At 42.9% G+C, this 24,991-nt stretch overlaps 1 protein-coding gene across 13 annotated transcripts in view; it reads left to right on the plus strand.

Annotated features, from left to right (window-relative positions):
* The window catches only part of RELB (RELB proto-oncogene, NF-kB subunit), a 621,320-nt gene that overhangs the window by 7,603 nt on the left and 588,726 nt on the right, over positions 1-24,991 (plus strand). The window contains exon 1 of one of the 13 annotated variants that reach the window (XM_085625729.1): positions 17,931-18,044. The exons of 11 other annotated variants lie outside the window; for them this stretch is intronic. The gene's annotated coding sequence lies outside the window, so the exon portion shown is untranslated. Of the gene's footprint in view, positions 1-17,930; positions 18,045-24,991 lie in introns of those variants that run through there. One more of the 13 variants, XM_085625728.1, reaches the window with a different exon arrangement.

Consider the following 24,991-nt stretch of genomic DNA (forward strand, 5'->3'; position numbering starts at 1 on the left):
CCTCTCTACCATTCCCTAGGAGTGGTTTTGCCTCTGACCTCCATTTTCGGGCAATATCACGCTTCACTACCACTGTTGCCATCCCAACCAGATATCAGCCGCCCTGAGAATTCCCGACCCCATCCAAAACACCTAGAAGGGCCTGAGTGGGTGGAAGGGTGATGTGGGTTTGGAGTATTTGAGTTAAGGCAGCCATAATTTGCTGCCAGTAGGCCTTTATTGGGGGGGGGGGGGGGGGCAATGCCACACCATCTGGAAGAAGTCTGCATTGGTACAGGGACATCGGGGGCATCCTGAGTGTTAACTCTACTGGCCTGCAGAAGCCATGTGAGATAGGTGGCATGAAGATAATTAAGTTGTATCAAGCGGAGCCTCGAGGATATACTGCTAGTTCACAGGGGGCATTCATGCCAAGGACCAGTCAGTATCGTCCAGCTGCCCGACCCATCTGTCTCATTTCGGTCTCAGGAATGAGAAATGCCATCTCATAATTTAATATGAAAAGCGTCCAGGTAGCTTTCCAACATAAAAAAAGTCCACCCCAGGATCACATCAATGAAGCTTTCTCAGGAGGCCCGGTATACAGCTCCGTTCACTATTCAGGTTCAGTCATAGCCCTTTTCTTAAGTACCTCACGCAGTTTTCAGTCAGCCCTGTCCCATCATTCCGATAGGACTTTTAGTCACTTGTTGATTTTGGCTGGACCCAAGGATGCACACTTCAGTGAAAGCGCACACCACATTCACACAGACCATACCCCATCCAAAATGTACACACCCCAAGCATTCAAATTAGGAATCTAATCTAACTGCACACTCAACCTAAGCTGCAGCACAATCACATTTCTGTCATATAGCTAGACAGTATGGCTTCCTGGTGCTACACTTTTTACAACAGAGATTATTTGTTTCTTTGATACTCCTGCCCTGACAATATTGTATTGAGGGCTTGGCTCCCCTGCCTACAATCCCTCACTCCTCCATCCTCCCCAGGAGCTTTGGTGTACAGTCACCTCTACCATAGGACTTGAGTGCTTTATCTACTCCCCTGCCCCATCACCTAGGTTTCAACTACAGAACTAAACAAGCATTGGAAATGCAATAGGTGTCGCATTTGTTGGAGCTGGAGCTGGAGCTATTGGCATTGTAAATGGCAATGTTTTGTACTTTTTAATAGGTCTTGTATTTGTTGGAGCTATTCACATTGTGTAAATGGCAATGTTTTTTATTTATCCTTGGGGTTTTATATAACGCGAGCTTAACAACTTCAGTTGTGAATTTCGATTCATCAACGTTTTGTGAGCCCTGAAATCTAGTGAAGTGCTAACAGTATAAATATGGGCACTGTTTAACAAACGAAGCCACTGCAATACAAGAGCAAAGGTGACCGAGTGACTGCTTCTGGTTGACTGCTTCTGGGTTGACGGAGTTGCTTACAGTCACTGCCCGTTAAAGTTAGCTAACCCGCTGCTCTGAGTTTATCAAACTTCATTCTATGTTTTCTTATGTTATGCTATGTAATGTTTTCTTGTGTTTTGTTATGCTATGCTATGTTTTGTTATGCTGTTTTGTTATGCTATGTTTTGTTCTGCTATGTTTTGCTGTGTTTTGTTATGCTATGCTGTTTTGTTATGCTATGCTGTGTTTTGTTATGCTATGTTTGTTATGCTATGCTATGTTTTGTTATGCTTTGTTTTAGTATGCTATGCTTTGTTGTGTTTTGTTATGCTATGCTATGCTTTGTTGTGTTTTGTTATGCTATGCTATGCTATGTTTTGTTGTGTTTTGTTATGCTATGTTTTGTTATGCCATGTTTTGTTGTTTTGCTATGCTATGTTTTGTTTTGTTATTCTATGTTTTGTTATGCTATGCTATGTTTTGTTATGCTATGCTATGTTTTGTTATGCTATGCTTTGTTGTTTTGTTATGCAATGTTTTGTTGTTTTGTTATGCTATGCTATGTTTTGTTATACTATGTTCTGTTATGCTATGCTGTTTGGTTTTGCTATGTTTTGTTATGCTATGTTATGCTTTGTTTTGTTATGCTTTGTTTTGTTATGCTATGTTTTGTTATGCTATGTTATGCTTTGTTTTGTTATGCTATGTTGTGTTATGCTATGCTTTGTTATGCTATGTTATGCTATTCTGTTTTGTTATGCTATGTTTTGTTGTGTTTTGCTATGCTGTGCTTTGTCTTGTTATGCTATTTTGTTTTGCTATGCTTTGTTGTGTTTTGGTATGCTATGCTTTGTTTTGTTATGCTATGTTTTGTTATGCTATGTTTTGTTGTGTTATGTTATGCTATGCCATGTTGTGTTTTGTTATGCTATGCCATGTTGTGTTTTGTTATGCTATGCCATGTTGTGTTTTGTTATGCTATGCTCTTTTGTTGTGTTTTGTTATGCTATGTTTTGTTGTTTTGCTATGCTATGCTTTGTTATGCTATGCTATGTTTTGTTATGCTATGTTTTGTGTTTTTTATGCTATGCTTTGTTGTGTTTTGTTATGCTATGCTCTGTTTTGTTGTGTTTTGCTATGCTATGCTTAGTTTTGTTATGCTATGTTTTGTTATGCTATGTTTTGTTGTGTTGTGTTATGCTGTGTTTTGTTTTGTTATTCTATGCTATGTTTTGTTGTTATGTTTTGCTATGCTATGCTTTGTGATGCTATGTTTTGTTGTTTTGCTATGCTTTGTTTTGTAATGCTATGTTTTGTTACGCTAGGTTTTGTTATGCTATGCTATGTTATGTTTTGTTGTGTTATGCTATGTTTTGTTGTGTTATGCTATGTTTTGTTATGCTACGCTATGTTTTGTTATGCTATTCTTTGTTGTGTTTTGTTATGCTATGCTATGTTTTGTTATGCTATGGTTTGTTCTGCTATGCTGTTTTGTTATGCTATGTTTTGTTATGCTATGTTTTGTTGTGTTTTGTTATGCTATGCTATGTTTTGTTATGCTATGCTCTGTTGTGTTGTGTTTTGTTATGCTGTGTTTTGTTGTTATGCTATGCTTTGTCTTGGTATGCTATGCTATGTTTTGTATTTTGTTATGCTCTGTTTTGTTGTGTTTTGTTATGCTATACTGTGTTTTGTTATGTCTTGCTATGTTATGCTTTGTTTTGTTGTGTTTTGTTATGCTATGCTTTGTTATGCTATGTTTTGTTGTGTTGTTTTGTTATGCTATGTTTTGTTATGCTATGTTTTGTTGTGTTTTGTTATGCTATGCTTTGTTGTGTTATGCTATGTTTTGTTATGCTATGCTTCGTTATGCTATGTTGTGTTATGCTATGTTTTGTTGTGTTATGCTATGTTTTGTTGTGTTATGCTATGTTTTGTTGTTATGCTATGTTTGGCTAGGCTGTGTTATGTTAGGCTAGGCTGTGTTATGTTAGGCTAGGCTGTGTTATGTTGTGTTAGGCTAATGTTGTTAGGCTAGGTTGTGTTGTGTTTTGTTATGTTTTTGTTTTGTTATGTTATACTATGTTTTGTTATGCTATGTTTTGATTTGTTATGTTGTGTTAGGCTATGTTATGTTACGTTAGGCTATGTTTTGTTATGCGGTTATGTTATGCTATGTTTTGTTATGTTATGCTGTATTAGGCTAGGCTATGTGAAATGCTTTTGTAAACTATGCCCACACCCACAGGGCCTCATGGCAGCAAACAGCAGAAATTGCAGTGTTATTGTATTTTAAAAGTATGCACATTGGGTTGATCTCTTGAAAATAGCCATTTTTTGAGTTACTTAAGAAATGAATTCTCACTTGTCAGTAGAAGAGTGTTCTAAGGGTTGGGGCAGGAGTGGGCTAAGGCAGAACAGGGCCTGCCACCCATCCCAATTGTCTGTTTGTTGGTACTTTGAGAAAGAGAGCATCATAAAAAGCTGCATTTTACTGTGTACACAGCACTACAATACAAATCCTCCTTGTCAATGCAGGTTTTGTAAAAAGTGTTGTATCACTTGCATGCAAAAATGTCTACTGGTGCCTAATCGAAATGTAGGTTTTTGTAAGCTTGCACTATTTGTAGAAGATGTCTCTTTTTTTATCAAGTGTTTATGCCACAGAGCAGAAAGATAAGACATGTCACGTCACCAAACAATGCTTGCCTGCAACCCGAGCCTATTGTCGCGTTGAGCTGCGCGTGCAGTCCGCATTCGGGTCAGTCTGAGCCATCATTAATGCAAGGAGACATTCGATACTTTTGGAATGCACGCGTAAACAACTTGAAAGCTCGGTTCATGTGGTCAATTGATTGCAACTAATACCTGCGAGTATTTAACATGCTGACGGATGAGTACTTTTGTAATCTGGAATCCAAGCCAATACGTCATCAGTGCACAACTGCATTTAGATATGACGGGAAATGTAATTACTGCCTCGGCAGGAAAACACAGAGTCTGCCGGGATCCCCCTGTCCTCCCCGTGACCCTGTGCGCCTCTGAGCTCTGTGCCTGCTTCACAGCTGTTGTGAAGACTTTTCTTATCTGCTTGTTAAATAAACAAGCAGATAAAAGTCTTCACGACAGCCGTGAAACAGGCGAGCCAGTCCGGGTGGGCCGGAACAAAAAGCCAAAGGGAGGCAACCCAGAAAGCTAATTTCCAATGGCAGGCCACCGTTCACCATAAACGGTGACACCAGCCAATGGAAATGAGGGGTGGGGCTTCAAGCCCTTTTCTGAAAATCCTCTCCTACAAAATCTCTTGCGGAGGCAGAGCAGCACTTTGCGCTGCAACGCACACGAGACCTAAAAATACTATCTTCATGTCCACTCAAATATGGCCATATTACTAATCAGCAACATTGTATTGAGTAAACTGAACTGTGCGATAGCTTACTAGTGGGAAATGTGTGTCCCCTATGACAAAAGTATGAATTTGCCAGAAGAGGTCTGTTTCACGTACCCAGGTGATCACCCATTTTGATCCAGATAGAATAAATCAGGCTCTGTCTAGGCTAAACACAAGGTCTAGTACAAGTTGCTTACCCTAATGTTCAATTCAATGCATAACATGCCACCCTCATACCGCTCAGCTACTCATCTAACATGTCCTGACCTGAACAATATGTTCTACTCACCAATGCTTAATCACTGTTCTGGAACCTCCCTACACTTCCTTGTGGTTTTGGTCTTTCTATTAACTCAGCCTATTCCTGTGGACTGCCTTCCCTCATCAGCTTTGTGCTGCCCCCTCACTTTCATTGTTCAGCCAGCCCTCAGTGGAATGGTCCTTTTTGAATGAATGGTATTTATGGAGCGCAATGTTCACTCCGGGGAGCATCTTGGTGCTATTGGAAACTGGGGTTAGGCTGTGCAAAAAGGAATTAGTTAGAGCCGTCAGATATGTGATAGCACTAACTGGTCTGGGGTCCCAAAGATCCAGGTTTTTAAGAGTTTCTTGTACATGAGTTCAGACTGTGCCAGTCTCAGATATTTGGGCAAGGTATTCCATGCTTTTGTTCCTAGGACTGCCATTGACTTTCCTCCTCTAGATGAGAGGTGGAAAGCGGGGAGGGGTAAGGAGATTTTCTGAGGATGATCGCAGAGGCTGTTGGGTAACGTATGGTTTGATTCTTGATTTGAGGTATTTGGGTCCTGTATTCTTGAGGGTTCTAACTATTATTACTAGGATGTTGAAAATAATCCTTTCATGTCTGGGCAGCCAGTGGAGTGCTGTTGTGGCTGAGGACCTCATTGGTAGTTTTAATACCAGCCGGGCTGCTGCGTTTTAGACTATCTGTAGTCTTTTCAGCACAGCCTTGTTTGCTTCTGCATATAGGCTATTGCAGTAATCCAAACGAGACAGAATTAGGACTACTGCCACTGTTTTCCTGGCTGTCATAGGAAGTTGATCAAAAAATGTTTTGAGGGTCTTTATCAAATGGAAGCATGTGCCCGCAACCGAGAGACCTTGCTAGTGAAAGGACAGGGCATGATCGAATCGAATCCCTAGATTTCTCACAGTGTTTACTGTGTTAAGGGTTGTGCTGAATCAGTCGGCCACCATTGTTTGGGCATGAAGATGTTGGATTTGCCAAGCAGCATGATCTCCGTTTTTTTACTGATGCATTTGAGGTGGTTTGATTTCATCCAGTCCATGACTGCTAATAGACAGTTCAGGAGTTTTTCTTCCGCTGCTGTGGAATTTTTGTCTAAAGTGAGAATTAGCTGAGTGCCATCTGCGTAGGAGATGGACTCGACGTCAAAGGATGCAATCAGGTTAAGCAACGGTGGCCTGTAAAGATTAAAAAGTGTTGGGCTCAGGGCGGAGCCCTGTGGGACTCCAGAGGTCAGTTGTTTTTCGGTCGATTTAAAGTTGCCTAAAGTTACTATTTGTCTCCTGTTGTCCAGGAAAGAAATTAGTCAGGCTAGGGCTTTGAGAGATGACACTCTCCACGAGTCTGTCTGCCAGGATGTCGTGGGAGACCATGTCGAAGGCAGCAGATAGATCCAACAGAATCAATACTGCTTTTTTTCCTTGATCTAAGGCAAATTTTAAGGTTTCTGATGTGTGGAGAAGCACTGATTCTGTTGAATGGCCAGGCCTGAAACCCAATTGTTTAGGGGGGAAGATTGTTGGCTTCTTGCAAGTAGGCATTTAGTTGCGTGCTGACTAGCTTCTCAGCTATTTTGCTCAGACTAGGAAGCAGTGAGATGGGTCTTGAGTTTGGAGAGAGTCGTCGGGTCTGGTAGTCTCTTTTTTTAGAGGGATTTAACAGTTGCAATTTTCCAGTTGTCCAGTACTTTTGCTAGTTTGAGAGAGGAGTTGATTATGTTGTTGATGATGGGGTTTATGCTATCAATGAGAGCATGTAGAATTTTCGGAAGGCAGGGGTCAAGAATGGGACCCCGATTTACATGCTAGAATAGCTTGTTGAGACTGTTCCAGGCTAATCTCCTTGAAACAGTTCAGCCCTGCTCCATTTTCTAGGGCTCTTACTTCTGGGGGCGTTGCTCGTCTTAAATTTGTTTTTTAGATCTTTGATTTAATTGTAAAATATTCAGATATCTGGTCACATAAGGTTTGTGACGGAATTTCAGGTTCTACCACTTTAGGGTCAGTGAAGGATTTTATGATGTTAAAGATCATTTTCTGATCGGACGCTGCCTGGTTGATAATATTGGAGTAGTATGCCCTTTTTTCTATTCAAATTTGTTGATGATATTGCTGAAGCACTGCTTTAAAGGTGGTGAGCTCTTCTTGATTGAAGTTTTTTCTCCATATGCGTTCCATTTTTTTTTGCATTGGCCTTGTAATTCTTTAAGCATAGGGGTGAACCAGGTGGCAGAGTTTTTGTTTGGTAGGCTTTTTCTGGGTAAGGCGAGAGGCGCCAGGGTATTGGCTAGTGAGACCATCCAGTCATTAAACATGTGGGTATCTGTCGGGGGGGGTCCCCTGTTAGGATAGGTTTATCTAATTCTGCTGTTACAGACAGGTTAGGGTTTGTTAGCATTTTACTCCATTTTCGTCCCATTGTGAGGCCAGTTTGACTGAAACTTTTTCTGGGTTGTTTATTGGAGCAGTCAATCCTGAAAGGGATAAGCATGTGATCTGACCACGTTATAGTGACTGCGGGGTCCGCTTTGAGACTGGTGGAATTGGTACAGAGTCCATCCAGGGTGTGTCCTGCACAGCGTGTGGGCCCCTCAATCTGTTGATTTAGTCCTAGTGTATTTATGATCCCCAAAATTATTTGCACTTGGGGTATCTACTGATTCCAAGTGAATGTTAAAATCTCCCAGAATGGTGATGTTGGAGTAATTGACCACCAGCGAGCTCATGCTTTCCCCAGGGTATCTAGGAACTTGAGGCAGGATTCCGGTGGTCTGTATATCAAGGCTCCAGCAAAGGAATTTAAGCTATCTGGTTGGAGGCAGAAGCCAAGACTTTCTGCCTCTTTTAATTCTGCGATGTTGAATGTGGAGTGTTCCTGTACATTATTGCTAAGCCCCCTCCTCTTTGCATAGTTCTATCTTGTCTGGATATGGTGTAGCCTGGGGAGGGCTTGCACAACGTCTGGGTTTAACCTTTTCGCTGCCAGGCCTTTACCCCTCCTGTGCCACGCCCTTTTTTGGCTATTTGGGGTAGTGCGCGCTGAGGCCCCTGTAACTTTTTGACCACGTAAGGTATCCACGCCAAATTTGCGTCCTTTTCTTCCAACATCATGGGGATTCTAAAGGTACTCAGGGTTTGTGGATTCTCCTAGAGGGGTTACAGAAATGAGCCAAAATACAGCAACATTTTGGAGGTTTTCGGAAAAATGGGAAAAACGGGCTGCAAATGAAAGCATCTGGGTTTTTCCCTGCAAATGTTATCAAAAAAGGGTTTGTGGGGTTGAAATCACCATTTTCCCAGCTTTTCGGGGATACCAGACTTTTGTCAGAAACCCAACATTTTTTACACAGTTTTGGCATTTTTCTGGGACATAGCCTATTTTTGCTATTTTTTGTGCTTTTGACCTCCTTCCAGTTAATGGCAGAAATGGGTACAAAAGCAATAATGGATCCTGGAAAGCTATACATTTTCAAAAAGAAGACAAAATTCTGAATTCAGTAAGGGGTCATTTGTGTAGATCCATCAAGGTTTTCTTTTTTTCTTTTTTTTCTTTTTTTTTCACTTTTATAAATCTCTTTATTGACTGCACAAAAGCACTTTCACATACAAAACTCTGCGCCTACAACCCTGGGGCCGGCCACAATGTCGCAATCGGTAACCCAGCAGCACTGGCTATCCCACATCCCGGAGGCCGGGCATCGCCGAGTGTCGCCGGCTCAGCTACCACTTAGTTTCAATTAACTACCCCTTGATGTCCTCGTCTGTGGCACGACCCCCTTCCGTAGCAAGGTCTGTGCACGTTTGACCCATATCTCGCTGATCGCAGTCCTCCATCAAGGTTTTCTTATAGAAACTAACAGTTAAATATAGGATAAATTGAAAATTAGTTGAAAAAAACTGCATTTTGTGTCAACGTTTTCACCTGTAACTTCGTCTAATTATGACAGCTCTTTGAAAGCAATATACCATTACATGCGCTGGACATTACTGGTTGTGGGGATATATAGGACGTGTAGGTTCACCAAGAACACAGAGCCAAAAACTGAGCAGCAACTTGCAATGGTTTTTTATTATGTACCGGGTATATAGTAATTATTCTGTAAAAATGTGTACATGGAAAAATCGGTATGAAAGACACCTATGTATTTCTGAAATGGGAACAAAATATAGAGTTTATAAACAATAGATATTTGCACATTTCTGAAATTGGGAATACTCATACTAGCATGAGAATTATCAGTCCTTTTTTAGAATAACTTATTTTTTACACAATATCTTTCATTTGGAAGGCAGAAATGCATCGAAAGTCAATAGACAATAACAGTTCCTTTACAAATCTGAATTACCCTAAGTCTCCCGATAAAAATGGTACCTCACTTGTGTGGGTAGGCATAGTGCCCGCGACAGGAAACGGCGCAAAACGCAACGTGGTCACAACTCAATATCGCAGTGAAAATGTACCCTTTTTTGGCAAAGTGCCTAGCTCTAGTTTTTGAACCCTAGCTCTGCGGGCACCTTGGGAAACCTAGCAAACCTATACATTTTTGAACACTAGACACCCAGGGGAATCCAGGATGGGGTGACTTGACTGCCTCCCACCCGGGTCTGTTACCCAGAATCCCTTGCAAACCTAACATTGTCCAAAAAAAACACATTTTCCCCACATTTCTGTGGTGGAAAGTTCCGGAATCTGCGTGGATCCACAAATTTCCACCCACCCCGTGTTCCTCAAAGTCTTACGAGAAAAACAGTACCTTACTTGTGTGGGTCGGCCTAATGCCCGCGACAGGAAACGGCGCAAAACGCAACGTGGTCACACCTCAATTTCGCAGTGAAAAATGACCCTTTTTTGGCAAAATGTCTAGCTGTAGTTTTTGAACCCTAGCTCTGCGGGCACCTTGGGAAACCTAGCAAACCTATACATTTTTGAAAACTAGACACCCGTGTGCTTCCAGGGAGGCATGGCTTGCGTGGATCCCCCAACGTTTCCTTACCCAGAATCCCCTGCAAACCTTAATTTTAGCTGAAAAAAAAAATCACATTTTTCACACATTTTTCACACATTTTTGTGTGGGAAAGTTGAGGCATCACCGGGCTGACACAAATTTCCTACCACCCAGCGTTCCCCCGGGTCTCCCGATAAAAACGGTGCATCACTCGTGTGGGAGGCCCAAGTACCCGCGACTGGCAAGGCACCAAAACTTAGAGGCGACATGAAAATTGCCTACCTCAAAACGACCTGGTTTTGCAAGGGGGGTCACCTGGGTTTTTGGCCCGGTGCTCAGTGGCCACCTAGGGGAACCTACCAAACCCACACATTTCTGAAAACTATACACCCGGGGATTCCAGGGAGGTATGGCTTGCGTGGATCCCCCCAAGTTTCCTTACCCAGAATGCCCTGCAAACCTCAAATTTAGCTGAAAACAAATCACCTTTTTCACACATTTTTGTGTGGGAAAGTTGAGGCATCACCGGGCTGACACAAATTTCCTACCACCCAGCGTTCCCCCGGGTCTCCCGATAAAAACAGTGCCTCACTCGTGTGGGAGGCCCAAGTACCCGCGACAGGCAAGGGCCCACAATGTAGTGAGGCGCACTACGTTTAGGACCCTTGCCTGTTGAGGCGCACTACGGTTTGGACCCTTGCCTGTCGCGGGTACTTGGGCACCGTTTTTATCGGGAGACCCAGGGGAACGCTGGGTGGTAGGACATTTGTGTCAGCCCGGTGATGCCTCAACTTTCCCACACAAAAATGTGTGAAAAAAGGTGATGTTTTCAGCTAAATTTGAGGTTTGCAGGGCATTCTGGGTAAGGAAACATTGGGGGATCCACGCAAGCCATACCTCCCTGGAATCCCCCGGGTGTCTAGTTTTCAGAAATGTGTGGGTTTGGTAGGTTCCCCAAGGTGGCCGCTGAGCACCGGGCCAAAAACCCAGGTGACCCCCGTGCAAAACAAGTCGTTTTGAGGTAGGCAATTTTCATGTCGCCTCAATACGTTTTGGGCCCTTGCTTGTCGCGGGTACTTGGGCCTCCCACACGAGTGAGGCACCGTTTTTATCTGGAGACCCGGGGGGACGCTGGGTGGTAGGAAATTTGTGTCAGCCCAGTGATGTCACAACTTTCCCACATAAAAATGTGAAAAAAGTTATTTTTTTCAGCTAAATTTGAGGTTTGCAGGGCATTCTGGGTAAGGAAACGTTGGGGGATCCACGCAAGCCATACCTCCCTGGAATCCCCCAGGTGTCTAATTTTCAGAAATGTGTGGGTTTGGTAGGTTTCCCTAGATAGCCGCTAAGCCCGGGGCCAAAAACTCATGGGACCCCCTTTGCAAAACCAGGTTGTTTTGTGATAGGTAATTTTGATGTCTCCTCAATTGGTTTTGGGCCCTTGCCTGACGCGGACACTAGGCCTACCCACGCAAGTGAGGTACCATTTTTCTCGGAAGACTTTGGGGAACGCGGGGTGGGTGGAATTTTGTGGATCCACGCAGATTCCAGAACTTTCCACCACAGAAATGTGAGGAAAATGTGTTATTTTGGACACATTTTTAGGTTTGCAATGGATTCTGGGTAACAGAACCTGGTGAGAGCCAGTCAAGTCACCCCATCCTGGATTCCCCTCGGTGTCTAGTTTTAAAAAATGTACAGGTTTGCCTACGTGCCAACTGCGCTAGGGCCCAAAATCCACAGGTATGCACATTGCTAAAAAAAAGGCGGCGCCCAGTGGGCTTTCTACCGCCCTGGGGGGGAATCGGGGAAGGGGGTTTCATCCCGATATGCCCCTAAAGGGGCAGAAAGACTGTGGCTATTTTTTGTGGGGGTGGGGGCATTGGTATGACCATTTTGGGCAGCCCCCACCACCACGCATAAAAAAAGCCTGCGTACTCGCTGGCGCCTAGTGGGCATTCTGCAGGGGGCAGATCAGGGGCCGCTGCCGCCAACTACCCTCCCAGGGGGGCTGAAAGACTGGAGTTTCTCTGGGGGTGGGGGGGATTGTCATGCCCATTTTGGGGAGCCCTACCACCAACACTAATAAAACAAAAAAATCCATGGTTTCTAGTGGCCTTTCTGCGCCGCCCAGGGGGGGCCAGATTGGGGGCTACAGCTCCCATCTGCCTCCTGGGGGGCAGAAAGACTGTCATTTTTGTGGGGAGGGAGGTTGGGGGCATTGGCGTGCCCGTTTCGGGCAGCCCCCACCCTAAAAAAAAAAAAGATCTAGAAAGTAATCCCTGGTATTTAGTGGGCTTTCTGCCCCCCGAAGGGGCAGATTAGGGGCCAATGCCATATCTGCCCCCCGGGGGCAGAAAGACTGTAGTAATTGGTGGGTGGGGTGGGGGCATGGGCCTGCCCGTTTTGGGCAGCCCCCACCCCTATTTTTATTGCTAAAAAACTTCCCTGGGGTCTAGTGGGCTTTCTACCCCCCCGGGGGGGGGCAGATTGGGGGCCGATGCCCGATCTGCCCCCCAGGGGGGGCAGAAAGGCTGTAATGGTGGCAGGTGGGTGGGGGCATTGGCGAGCCCCTTGCGGGCAGCCCCCACCCTAAAAAAAAAGTAGAACTAAATCCCTGGTTGTTAGTGGGCTTTCTGCCACCCCCGAAGGGGCCGATTAGGGGCCATTGCCCCATCTGCCCCCCCGGGGGGGCAGAAAGACTGTAGTAATTGGGGGTGTGGTGGGGGCATGGGCCTGCCTGTTTTGGGCAGCCCCCACCCCTATTTTCATTGCAAAAAAACTTCCCTGGGGTCTAGTGGGCTTTTTGCCCCCCCCCGGGGGGGCAGATTGGGGGCTAATGCCCCCATCTGCTCCCCAGGGGGGCAAAAAGACTAAATTTGGCCAAACTTACATGGGGGGAGCAAAGGCCCTTGCCCAAGGGGCCGCTCCTCCCTCCCTGGTGTCTAGTGGGTGGATCCCTGCTTGGGGATCGCCCTCTGTGGCGATCCCCAAGCAGGGATCCACTGGGGGGATTCTCCCCTTTCCAACGATACCTCTCCCGTCTTTGTACGTGCTCAGGGGGCTGAGATAGCCCCCTGAGCACGTAGAGAGTGAAACCTGAAATGAGCCTCTTGGCTCATTTCAGTTTCATTTCAGTTTCACTTTCACTGTAATGACGTCGGCGCGACGTGCGCGCCGATCGTCATTACAGTGAAAATGGGGGGGGGCGCCTCGGGAGCTGGCGATGCTCTTCCCCAGCTCCCGAGGCTATTTTGGTTGAAAGGGAATCCACCAGAGGGGTTCCCTAGGGAATGCCTCATGATGAGCTGGACTCGTCATGGGCACAGCGCGACTGTGCTCCATGACAAGTCCAGCTCGTCATAGGCACAGAAGGGGTTAAGTAGTCTTTTAGCCAGGTTTCTGTTATAAAGAGGCGATCTAATTTTAGGTTGGTAAGTGTTGTATATGTGTAGCGCGTTTTTGGCTAGGGATCTGGCATTAACTAGGACGCCTCTTAGTTGCTCAGGGTCAGCTAAGGAGGCTTGCTTGGGGAGTTCCTGGTTGAGCTTGTATCTGCATTTTTGGCAGGTTAGTGGGTCTATTCTTTTATCAAGGTGTAGGTGAACTTGACACTTTCTTGCTTGTGTGTTAAGTGCTAGTAATGCCTCGCGAGTATGAGAGATCTGGTTTGAAACCGGCAGCATTTCTGGCCATGGCCGCATTCCGGATGCAGATGGGCTTGCCTTAGGTGCGTCAGCTTTTCTGGAGATGCTAATTAATGCCTGGCACGAGCTAGTGGGTGGGAATGGAAGGACCTGTCCAGGTGTCATCTAATATTTGCGTGTAACAGGAGAGGCCTCTGCTGTGGTTGTGCAGAATCCTGATTGAGAAGCATCGAGTAGGTGGTTTTGCTTCAGGTATTCGGTGAGCTGTTGGTTGATGGCTTTCTCAAATTGTTGAGTAGGGAGATTGGTCGGAGGTTTTTGAAGTGACTGGGGTTGGCAGAAGGCTTCTTTAGGAGGAGTCTGACCTTCAGGTATTTCAATACGTCTGGGAAGGATGTTGTGGAGGCTGGTGAGTTCTGTGCTGATTGGTTTGGCTCTGTGGGGGAAGAAATAGTGGGGGCAGGGGTCGATTGAGCACCCGGGAGTGGATGGCCAACATGATGGTTTGGGTGGCGAGTGGAGACCAGGTGATTATCATTCTGCTGGTGTTCGTTGAGGGGGTTGGGGGGTCCAAGTTGTTGTAGATGGTGGCAATCTTGCTGTGGAAGTACTCAGAGGGTGTTGCAGAGCTCTTACGAGGGGTGGATGGTATTCTCTGTGGCTGTTGGGTTGGAGTGTTCCTTAACAAATTTAAAGAGTTCCTTCGTATGGTTGGCCACAGTGTTGATGCGGACGGTGATGGCTGCTCTCTTGGCTTCCTTAATGCGCAGGTGGTAATTGCTGAGGGGTGCTTTGTGAGTGGCTCTGTCTAAGAGATCCTTGTTGGCGCACCATCCCTTCTCGAGGTGGTAGCAGTTGCGCTTGGTGGTTCTGAGCTCCGGAGTTTACCAGCAGGCTTGTTTCAAGGAGTTGTATTAAGAGAAAATGGATTCCACCAAGGGCTTGAACTTTGAATAACTTAAAAATAGTTGTTTAATTATTTTTCTAGCTGTTTTCTTACCAAAATTACCATTGTTAAATTAGTGTAACACAGTGTTTTCCTATGAAACAGTCAGCTTGTTCCAGTGAAAGTAGGTTTTAAAGAATTTTTTCCTGTAGGGACATGTTTACTATTAAATTCCTACATGTACTACTTTTAAATACCATGCACCTTACCTTATGGGCATTAAGGCCTACATAGGGGTGGCTTATTAATATTTAAAAAGAAAGTTTTGACCCGCCAAAGCGGGTTATTTCGACCAGTCAAATTTGCAGTTTAAAACTGCAACAGCCAAATGGTAGGCCTGCAGCAATTTTGCATGGTCACAGTAGTGGGTGGCACAGCGGGTGTTGCTGTCCACTAGTGACAACTTACAAAGACTGGGTACACTTTGTAACAGCATAGATAAGTTAAATAAATTCCTCGTTTAAACTTTTACCTTCAACCACCACAGAGACCCTGATCAATTTCCGGCTATTGCCTCCCTCTGATGACCTAGTCACCCCACCAACAAACCTGGGGCCTTGCTTGAGTAACTGTAATGTAAACTGTACATATGTACCCTTCTATCCCTTATGTATCCAGCACCCTCCCAATCGATTGTATACTCTTATGATTCCATGCCTTTTGTACAACTCTATGATTCTGTAAAGCGCTCTGATACCCTAATGGGTCAAGTTCGCACTCTATAAAACACAAAAATAAATAAATAAAATATGCCAATCAGGATATCTTGAGAAAAGGCACTTTATCCCTGTTAGCAGGGATATAGTGCAAATCGTTCTACAGCTATCAAAAATAAACTATCCTGCAAAAGATGAAAAATCCAGGGTGACCCTCCAGAAAGGGGAATTTTCCTACAGTTTCTGATAAAGAGAAGTACATTTGCTGAATACGTGGAAAATGAAGAACCAAGAAATTGTGGCAAATATGCGATACACCAAAATGGAAATCGTGGTAAGCAATAAACAGTGACAAAACAGTTATTGTCAAACAAGCATATTACCAACTGCCAAGTATGTTAACTGTTGAGCAAATGAGCAACCCGCAGATAATCAAAATGTCAAGTGCAGATCTATTGCAGTTACTAATTCTGGCTTAAGAGCAAGTCTGACCATCTACCAAACAGCGCTACGTATGGGCTGCACACTATTTGCCCTAAATTTGGATACATCATCACACTCTCAGCTCTTCATATTATTTGAGTAACAAGTTTTCAACTTCAATGAATGACAGACAGTCAGAGACCAAGCATGACTCCAGGCCAAATCTCTTTCATCACCTTAATTATGCTGCATCTGAATGTGGTCCTAGTGTAAATAAGTATGCCTAGCAAGCTACTGTAATAAATTCCTATTCCGGTGCAACAAGATATAAAAACCCTGCAGTCAAAATTGTACCTGTGAATCGCTATACCAAACGTAAACTCTATAAGTGATTGATTCTGGAAAACCACATGCAACACACACCTAGCATGAGTTTATCAAGAATGAACCGCAATCTAACTTATGAATATGTGGTCCTTAATATTTTACTGTGTATCTAGCTTTTCTCCAACTTCCTGAACCTTAATTGTTAAATGACCTTTAACTAATTGCTTAAAAAAAATCTCAGGTAATGGTAGGATAAATTAGTTAATAATTTCACAACATCAGTACATATATGCAACCAATGTCACTAATAATACAAATATCCATATACCTAAATATCTGACCTTATCACCTCTATATTTAGTTTAATTAATAAAATTGCATGAATTAAATTGTATCAAACTCCATAACAAACTATAATAAATCAGAACTGTCAAGCATGACTGAGTCACTAACATTGGGCTCCCAGAGTACTGTGCTTCCTGTCCGTAAAGCACTTTGTCAGAGGTAGTAAGTGATACATAAATAACCAGACAATACCAAGCTCATAAAATCGTCAAGGCTCCAAAAAAATCAACAACCTTATTAAGAGTGGGGTCTACACTAATCAGGTTTCAAGAGATTTTTTTAGAAAAAAATATAATGAAAAGGAAGGATTTCTAAAAATGCCTCTTACGTTTGACGAACTGTACATCCAGTTCCGCCTCGGAGACCCTGCAATCTTTGCTGGGGGTCCAGCATCCCTCATTAAACTAGATGCTAGATTGTTGCAGGCCCCAGTGAAAAGTGCTGAATGTGTCCTGGAGCAACTTTCCAAAACTGACGCGCATTCAGCAGCACCTGCACTTTGTGTGCTTTGCATCCAGTCCAGCAACCTGCCTCACTTAGAGCCATAAACACTCCTTTTTGTTTTAAACTAATCCTGGATGGGAGCAAATTAGAGCCTAACATCTTGATGTGTGGAAATAATGAGAATCCAATTACATAAAAAATAAACTATGCTACAGATTTTTACTTTTCCAATCGGAGTGTGACTGTGTGAGAGGTATCCATGCACTGTAAGAATGTCAGATATATCTATCGGTCTAGATACATAATTACACTGATAACCTTTTATATAAACTTACCAATAAGTGTTTATTACTTCCCGAAGGGGTCCTGTTTAGCCAGTTTAGAATAACAAACATTGACTAAAAACTGCAAGGTACTAAACTTACGCTTTCCAGTTTGCAAACGTCTCTGGAAGTGTAGCAGTAACCCGCAGAGCTGTTACATAAAATACAAATATGTGGCCTACATGTTGTAAACTGATTTGCAGAAGGCAAATTAGCTCTCGGCGGTATTTTATGATGAAGTAAACCTGTGACTAAATCGCACAAAGACCTCTCCAGCAAATACATCACTCTCCTCGTTTGGTGGCCAGCAAATACATCACTCTCCTCGTTTGCCTCCACCATTTTAACTCCAATTTGTGGGATCTCGGGTATTTTTTTACATTTCCAGCGCATCCTACAAGTCGGAATTAATCTATAAAAGTTCCAGTTCTTTTCGTGCATCCAGTGCACTAGATAAAACGTAAGCCGACAAAGTGAAGTTCAGTAATAATTGGCAATGTAAAACTGAGTTGCCAAAGACCTTGTGTTATGTACCGATCATTCAGTATCCATTTCTTAATTTAATGGGTTTCTCACATGTCATCCCTGCTGACCCTGACCAACACCCATCTCCCCGCCATGTGCTCAGACAAAGACGCCGGGCTGCAGCGGTGCCTTGGCTGCTCCTAACGGGAGCGAAGCCTCTCCCATCAGCTAACTCCGGTTTTCCGTCAAGCTCTCAGACAGCCACTACTCGACGATCACGATTCGCGAGCCCGCGCACGGAAGTGTGTTTCGGGGGCGGGACTAGATTTGGACTTCGACCAATGAGAATCGCAGTTCTCGGGGATGTGCGTTCTAAGGAGGGTAGTCGTACACTACGAGGAAGGGTCTGTTCAAGACAGGGATAACCCCTGCTTGTCACTTCTTAAATTCGCTTCCTGTCAATCCAGGTAAACAAACAATTATTTATTCTGCCCTTCAGTGGTTTGGAACGACAGTAACGGGTAAATTCCACACAGCAAGTCTCGAAAAAGTTTAAAAGACAAGCATGCAAGACGTAGCGACTATACAAACAACATTACTTTGCAAAGAGAGAGTGAACACGGTCTTATGTTAATTTGTATAGCGCAATAATCCCCCGAGAGTGTATTTGCGATGTTGATAGCTGTTGATTTGAATAACTGTTATTTGGTCTAATTAATAGAATGCACGTTATTGTTAACGTTTAGAATAGTGACGGTAGAATGATGTGAAAGGATATTTCCCCGGGCGGTGAATAACTTATGTACAAATGGCGAAAAACTGTCCATATCTGACATATTTAGCTAGTCCAAGACTTTTTCCGAAATGTTTAAATATTTATGTGTAACAGGAAAGTCAAACTACAGGTCTCGGAAAGTAAAGCGACGTTACTCAAAAAAGAATTTGATTCAGGTTGTCTCAAATTACATGCGGCCACTTGGCGGCTGTGCATGGACTTCTCCTTTTGCAGGCCATATCTAGTCCACTTTCTAAAAAACAAAAGAGCTGCAGAACTTGCGTGCCTCGTGATGTCAACAAAGTAACTCAAATTCTGCATTTTAAGGTTTGTTTGTATTGGGCCACTTCTTTCACAAACACGTGAAGATTTACACCTGCACCAACATAACATTCCGGCTCACATTCCTACCCCCATATACCGCTCTATTAACGGATTGTTGCTCTGGCCCTCTCCTGTATGGCAGGAAAAATACATTCTGTTTTGGGATGTGTGTGACGGAGGTGCATGCATTTTCGAAGTAACCACCGAGTCACTTGTCTGTTAATGTTTTTATAGTCATCATCTTTTATCAAGTGCAGCTGGGCACTGTATCTTTCTTTATCCAGAATTATGATTCGCTAAACATAGCGTAAAAATTCGTGGTGGTTTTAAGCTGCCCGGGTGAAGGAAGCGCGGGTACACGCATTACTGACTCTGCAGTGTTTTAAGTTGGTCTGTTTGAATCAGATGTACATTGGACACCACCAAAATTTGCTTGCTCCGTTTGTTTTGCCTAAGAGTGCAATCTAAAATAAACTTAGTATCTGACATTGCATTACCCACAGAAAGTACATCAGCAGCGCGGAAGTCCTAAAGACATATGTTGATAGATAGGCAGTCTGTGAAATGACAGGTGACTGGAACTTTTCAGGGACGTAAAATGCACGCATTACCTTGCGTATTGAAAAAACAAAATGTGTTGTTATAATACAAGACGCTCTGAATATTCTTATCTTATCTTATCATATGACATTGCTTATACTAGTTAATGTTAGTTATTCTTTGTGAGTCTGTGGAAATCTCTACTTTTAGCGGATTTAGTAGGAAAATGTGCTGCCACATACGTCGTTTATTTTAGTTTTTAAAATGTTTACAGGATTTGTGAATACCTCCCTCCATTTCCTATCGGACGGAGTAGGTTTTCTTTACAAACTACAACCATTTAAATAAATATGCAGGGGTTCCTCTTTAAATTTCTTACAAAACTAATGTTTTTCTCAAATTTCTTTGTGTAATTGTGCTGAGAAAGACACAATTTGACCTGGTTTGCCCCCCAGATTTTAGTTCAAGAGATGATTATACTTATTCACATTTAGGATAACGATTTACAACCCTTCTCTTTTTTCAGAGTTCATCAGTTGCATGTGATGACCCATTGGAACTCCCTAAGAATGCATGTATTGCTGCTTGAATGTATTTTATGAAAAAATATTTATTAATGCAGCTAAGCTGATAATGTCTGGTCATTATTGTTTACGCATACTTAAAATTGATTTAAAATGATGCTTTTCTCCCAATATATAGATTTAGGTTATTGGTATATGCTACCAAAGCAACTGATGTTCTTACTTAATTTTAAGCCATGTTTAGACTTAGTATTATCACATATAAACTAAATCAACTAAATGATTTTACTCTATTGGTCTATATAGCAATAACTCCCATGCCTTCCTTTGAACATGTCTTAAGCTTAGACATGTTTAATATACACTCAGACATGATTAAATACATTATTTCTGAATTAGATTTTATAGTGATATTGCTAGTTTTATAATTAGTTTGTTTTGGTAATTCTATAATTGGCTTATGTAATGTTTGTTGACGGAAGGCAATGGACGAGGGATGGACTTGGTTTTTTATAGGTACATGCTCACCAGCCCTGGCAGGTTATGGGGTAGATGATACGTTGGTTTATGTCACAGTTTCATTTATCAACTACTTTCATATTAATGCGATTCCAGAACATGAGAAATTCAGCCATAGTTTTAAGTATTCCAGCTTCTGGGCTTTTATTGCTAAACCAAAAATTGTAGAGTCTTGCATCCTGGCTCACTATAGGACTGATGGGCAGTCCTTGTGACAAGTATTATAGCTGTTTTTGGAAACATGATCCTAGAGGAAGATGTGGAGTAGATTATCTTGTTTTCACAGCACATGTATCACTGTCAATAAATGTAATGACCAAATAGTATTATTTGCTTGAATAAAAGGTGAAAGACTGCTATTATTAAAGTAATGTGCTCAGTAACTTTAATGAGTTTTGTAGCATCACAATGCTTTCACCATACGATTCAAGTTAGCATCTGTCTCTCGTGCGCCGCAGAGGGGAGGTGTGTACGGAGAGACAGCACTGGTTGGGTATGCACTCATCGGACTTTCAGCTCAATGGTATCTGTTCGTAATGATTGACTGGAGTATTGTATTCCCGCTTAATTTGCTTTGTGTCAAGCTGCTGGCTGGCAGGGGTAATTGATGTCATTGCATAGGTTTAGAATAGTGATGTAAGGGCCTTGTGTTGTCGTTTGACCTTTTGTGCTTCCACTATTTGAAATTAGTTGGCAATCCACAGACAAGATACAGTTCTCCGTGGCGGTGAAGTCGTAGGAGGAATCTTCGCTTATGATTAGCGTTGTTGCAGGTGCTTAGAAAAACAAAATGTGATGGGTGGAATGCCTGAATGTATCTCAGTCATTATTCGGGTTGCTTTCTAGTTGACTCCTTGCCTTTTTTATCTACTCATTATGACACTGTAGAAAGAGACCAGCCATATGCAAATCTTTCTTGGTCTGGCTGCAGGAGGAACAGTGCAAACTGAACTTCCAGGTGAGTTCCCGTCCAGCTTGGAACAAAAGCAGTCCCAGACCAGTTTAAGCACGCGCCTTGTACAGTGCTGGTGCCTAATGCTCTGCTTAGAAGCCCGCAGCCGCGCTATAAAATGTTAGCGTACCAAATGCAAAGGCTGAGTAATCTTGAATCCATCTCATACCTCTTTAATGTGCTACCAAACATTTCCTCCTCCTTCATTTCACAATTATGGCTGCCTGCTCTTTCTCCTTTTGTGATATTTTTCTGTCTTTCTGTTCATCCTCCTTACCCATTTGTGGGTTTTTTTCCTCTTGCTCTCAGTAAATATTTGATGAGGAAAAATTAGTGCCAGTCCCCAAAAATGAGTGCAGATAGACCCGCTAGCTCAAATAAAGCACTGCTTGTCATGGAGAGGGGGTTCATGCCCAGTGGTACAGTGAGCACAGACCTCGCGTTTGGCCATACTTGTCATAGCTAGGACATCTCACTTAAAAAAACAAAAAAGTAACAAGTGGCCTGCTTAAAAAAATAATTTGGTTGCAATTTTATATAGTGTGAAATTGGCCCACAGGCATCAGAGCGCTTTAAGATGAGCACCAAATGACATTACAGAGGTCTTTTTTTTTTTTTTTTGCATAGTGAGCGAAGTTATTTTTCCAGAATCACAGGATGTTGAGCCAACGCCGGAACTCGAGCCTACTTGCTCAGTTCCACACTTGATACGTCAGGCTTATTATGGCATAACGTCTACGGTTTGGCAGATGTATTGCACTTAGGGTGTTTCACTTAGAAAAACCAAAAGTAATGGTTGTACTTGAATTAAAGTCAGCCTCTGGTAATTCCTTGGGCCGCATTCCAGCCAATTGTATTTTTGTCCACTATGCCACTTTAGACTGGCCATGTGCAAATCACTATTTCTCTACTCCAGGAGGAGCAGTTCTGATGAACAGCGAAGCCAGGTGCCTTCCAAACAATGTTTAGGATCTGCTGCTCACACCAGGTGAGGGACTATTAAGACAAGATGGTGCAGCAGGATCACACGAACTGGCTTTTCTTCTGCCATGGATCTTCTTAGGATGAGTTGGAATCAGTTTGCAAGGGCTTACAGCAGATAGGCCACCAAGACTAGGTGCTCCAGCACTGTTACATGACCTACCTCACTCCTGTGATTATTTTCATTATGGGGCACTCCACTCAAGAGAATTAACATCTTCTGGTGGGGCAGGTCTGCGACAAAAGAACACCAGTCTCATCCCAACATAGCGTTACTAACTAACCAAACAGAGCAAATGTAGTTTCTTTTTAGGCGTACCACAATTCCTTGACAACATGCTACAGGGGAGCCGTCACTCTTGTTTGTCTGTTGGGTTCTCTCTGGCCAAGTGGATGCTTAATCTGGCTTCTTATCATTCCCAACAATACAGAACACAGGATGCATTAGTCGAATAAATAGCCCATCTTCTTTGTATGAGGTTTTTGACCATGGCACTGTATTGTTCAGGTGTTGCTCTTTTCATTCAAAAATCAAATGGGAGGGAGAAAGAAGGGCTTAGATCCACTCAGCTTCCTTGTCTCAATATATCAAAAAATCAGTCGTAGAGTGGATCACTGGTCCTGGGAAACCAGGGTATTGCATGGTTAGTACTTTGTACTTTTTAAGAAACCCTCATTCACGTTTAGTTCGGGATCGAGATTAGCGGTATATCTTGATTCTCCGCTAGATGTGGTATTTAACGTGATCGCATAATCATTGGGTTAATCCAATGCTTCCTCCACCCGGAGGCTTTTACCACTGGTAATCACAGTAGTGATCGTGAATCAAAAAGAGTGAAGTGATTGTGGTGAAGAAAAAAGGTTGTTTAAAAATCTCGTAAAGCCAGTAGATTTCTTTATTGGTACTGGATTCGGGATGAGTTTAAAAAGAGTATTCTAGTTGTGCACGTATCCGACTTATTATGGTCAAGTGCACTTTTTAAAAGTTGTGTCCAAAAAAGGTCGACATGTTTCAGCCCTCGTCAGCCCCTAGGGGTCAAGTGGGCTTTCTTCAGGACCTGGTGCAAAACAGGCAGCAGGCAACAGGCTGAGTGGTCAGAACTAACTTGGTCTAGGCGCACTGAACTTAAAAAGGTGCTGTCTTCTTTATCAAGTAGCTCTGTATCAGAGCTCAGACACATGCACCAGGCTTCACATGATTTGACAGAAAACAGTGAAGCAGGGGAACAGAAATGTAGGGGTGGGAGCAATACAGCTGACTACGACTAAACCCTATAGGGCACCACACAGTATTAGGGGCTGCATAAGTTTTGAGGGACATAACGTTCGGCAGCCAATCTCTCCTGTACCCAGGCACTCTCAGGCACACTTAAAATTAACAAGGCAACCAGGGAACTCAGCCAAGATATACTACATTTCAAGAAGAACTCCTAGGCAGGCGCCATACAGAGGATTAACTAAAATTGCCTCTACCTCACTACCATGATCATCTGCCACCAGCCATTAGTAGTCTCATGGCTACCTCCACTCAAAAGAAAAATTACTGTCTGTTTACAGAGTCTTCTTTTTGATGTTGCCAATATTAGAGTTCTACTTACTGGTAAAATAGAGAATGAAAAAAAATGAATAGAGGACGTATGAGCTTCACAGCCAGACCAAGAACGGGGTCATTTTCAAGCCCACTAAAAAGCAAACGTGGAGATGCAGTCCTATTAAGTTGTTAGTTTGATACCTTGGCCACATGCTCATCTGACAGGCGAGCCTCCTTTCTTTACATTTGCTAACCATCCTCCCGGATTCATTTAGAGAGGTGCACTTCTTTGCTGCTTAGCAATATCATTTCATACGGGGAGGTAATTCCACTGAATCTGATATAGACCCATCAGATTCAGTTCATCAAGAGCCAACAAAGAAACACACATTTTGGTAAGTCATTTTGTGCTTATAAACTAATGTAGTATACAAAACTGGTCAAAGACAAAAATCCTAGCCTTCTCAATCACATACAATCCTACAGTTGTATAGATTGTATTCATCTTTCAAAATGTATTGCACATTTTGGTTTACAGTAAGAGGTCTAGTAACTGTTTGTGGCCCTGCATCTCTTTGTATAACACTTGACAATAGCAACACAGTTCCCAAACAAATAGCATCTTAACTGTAAGACAACATTTTTAACTCTGTTAAATCACTCTTGTTGATTAGGGTTAACACAGAACAGTTGACATAGCAACTACGTATAGTGACATCAGGCATTCTGCAACTTGTGGATTGCATTCTAGCAGTGCAATCTTACATATTGCATGTGTACATTCATGATGATGCAAATTGCGATCCATGAAGTAAATATGATGGACAGTTTTGGGCAACAAGGATCCCAAAAGATGTTTAATTTAGCCTCATAAAGTAAGGAGCTGTACTTACCCATCTCCGATACAAAGAAGAACTGATTTCTGTGATGTTTCTAAGACTTGAGCTTTGGTTAATTTAAGTTTGTATCCAGACTCCAGACCAGTGTTTATGCATTCTGCTGTTGCTGGCAAGGATACTTAGTCATCAGCAGAATCTGTGATGTTAATATCTAGATGTGTAGTTCTAACCAAGGGTTTAGAAGCTGATTTAAGGTTGTGTATAATGAATGGCTCCATATAAATGCAGATGAAATACAATGATTATATGATGATCTCCTCTTTGAATCTGGACCAGCTTTGATGATGCTGTGTTAACTGAGGCAATTGCATTGGATGTATGTGTGCCTATTAGTGGTACAATACATGGAGGATGTAGGCTGTGCAGTGC

The sequence above is a fragment of the Triturus cristatus genome, chromosome 9, assembly GCF_964204655.1.
Source record: "Triturus cristatus chromosome 9, aTriCri1.1, whole genome shotgun sequence".
Taxonomy (NCBI): Eukaryota; Metazoa; Chordata; class Amphibia; order Caudata; family Salamandridae; genus Triturus; species Triturus cristatus.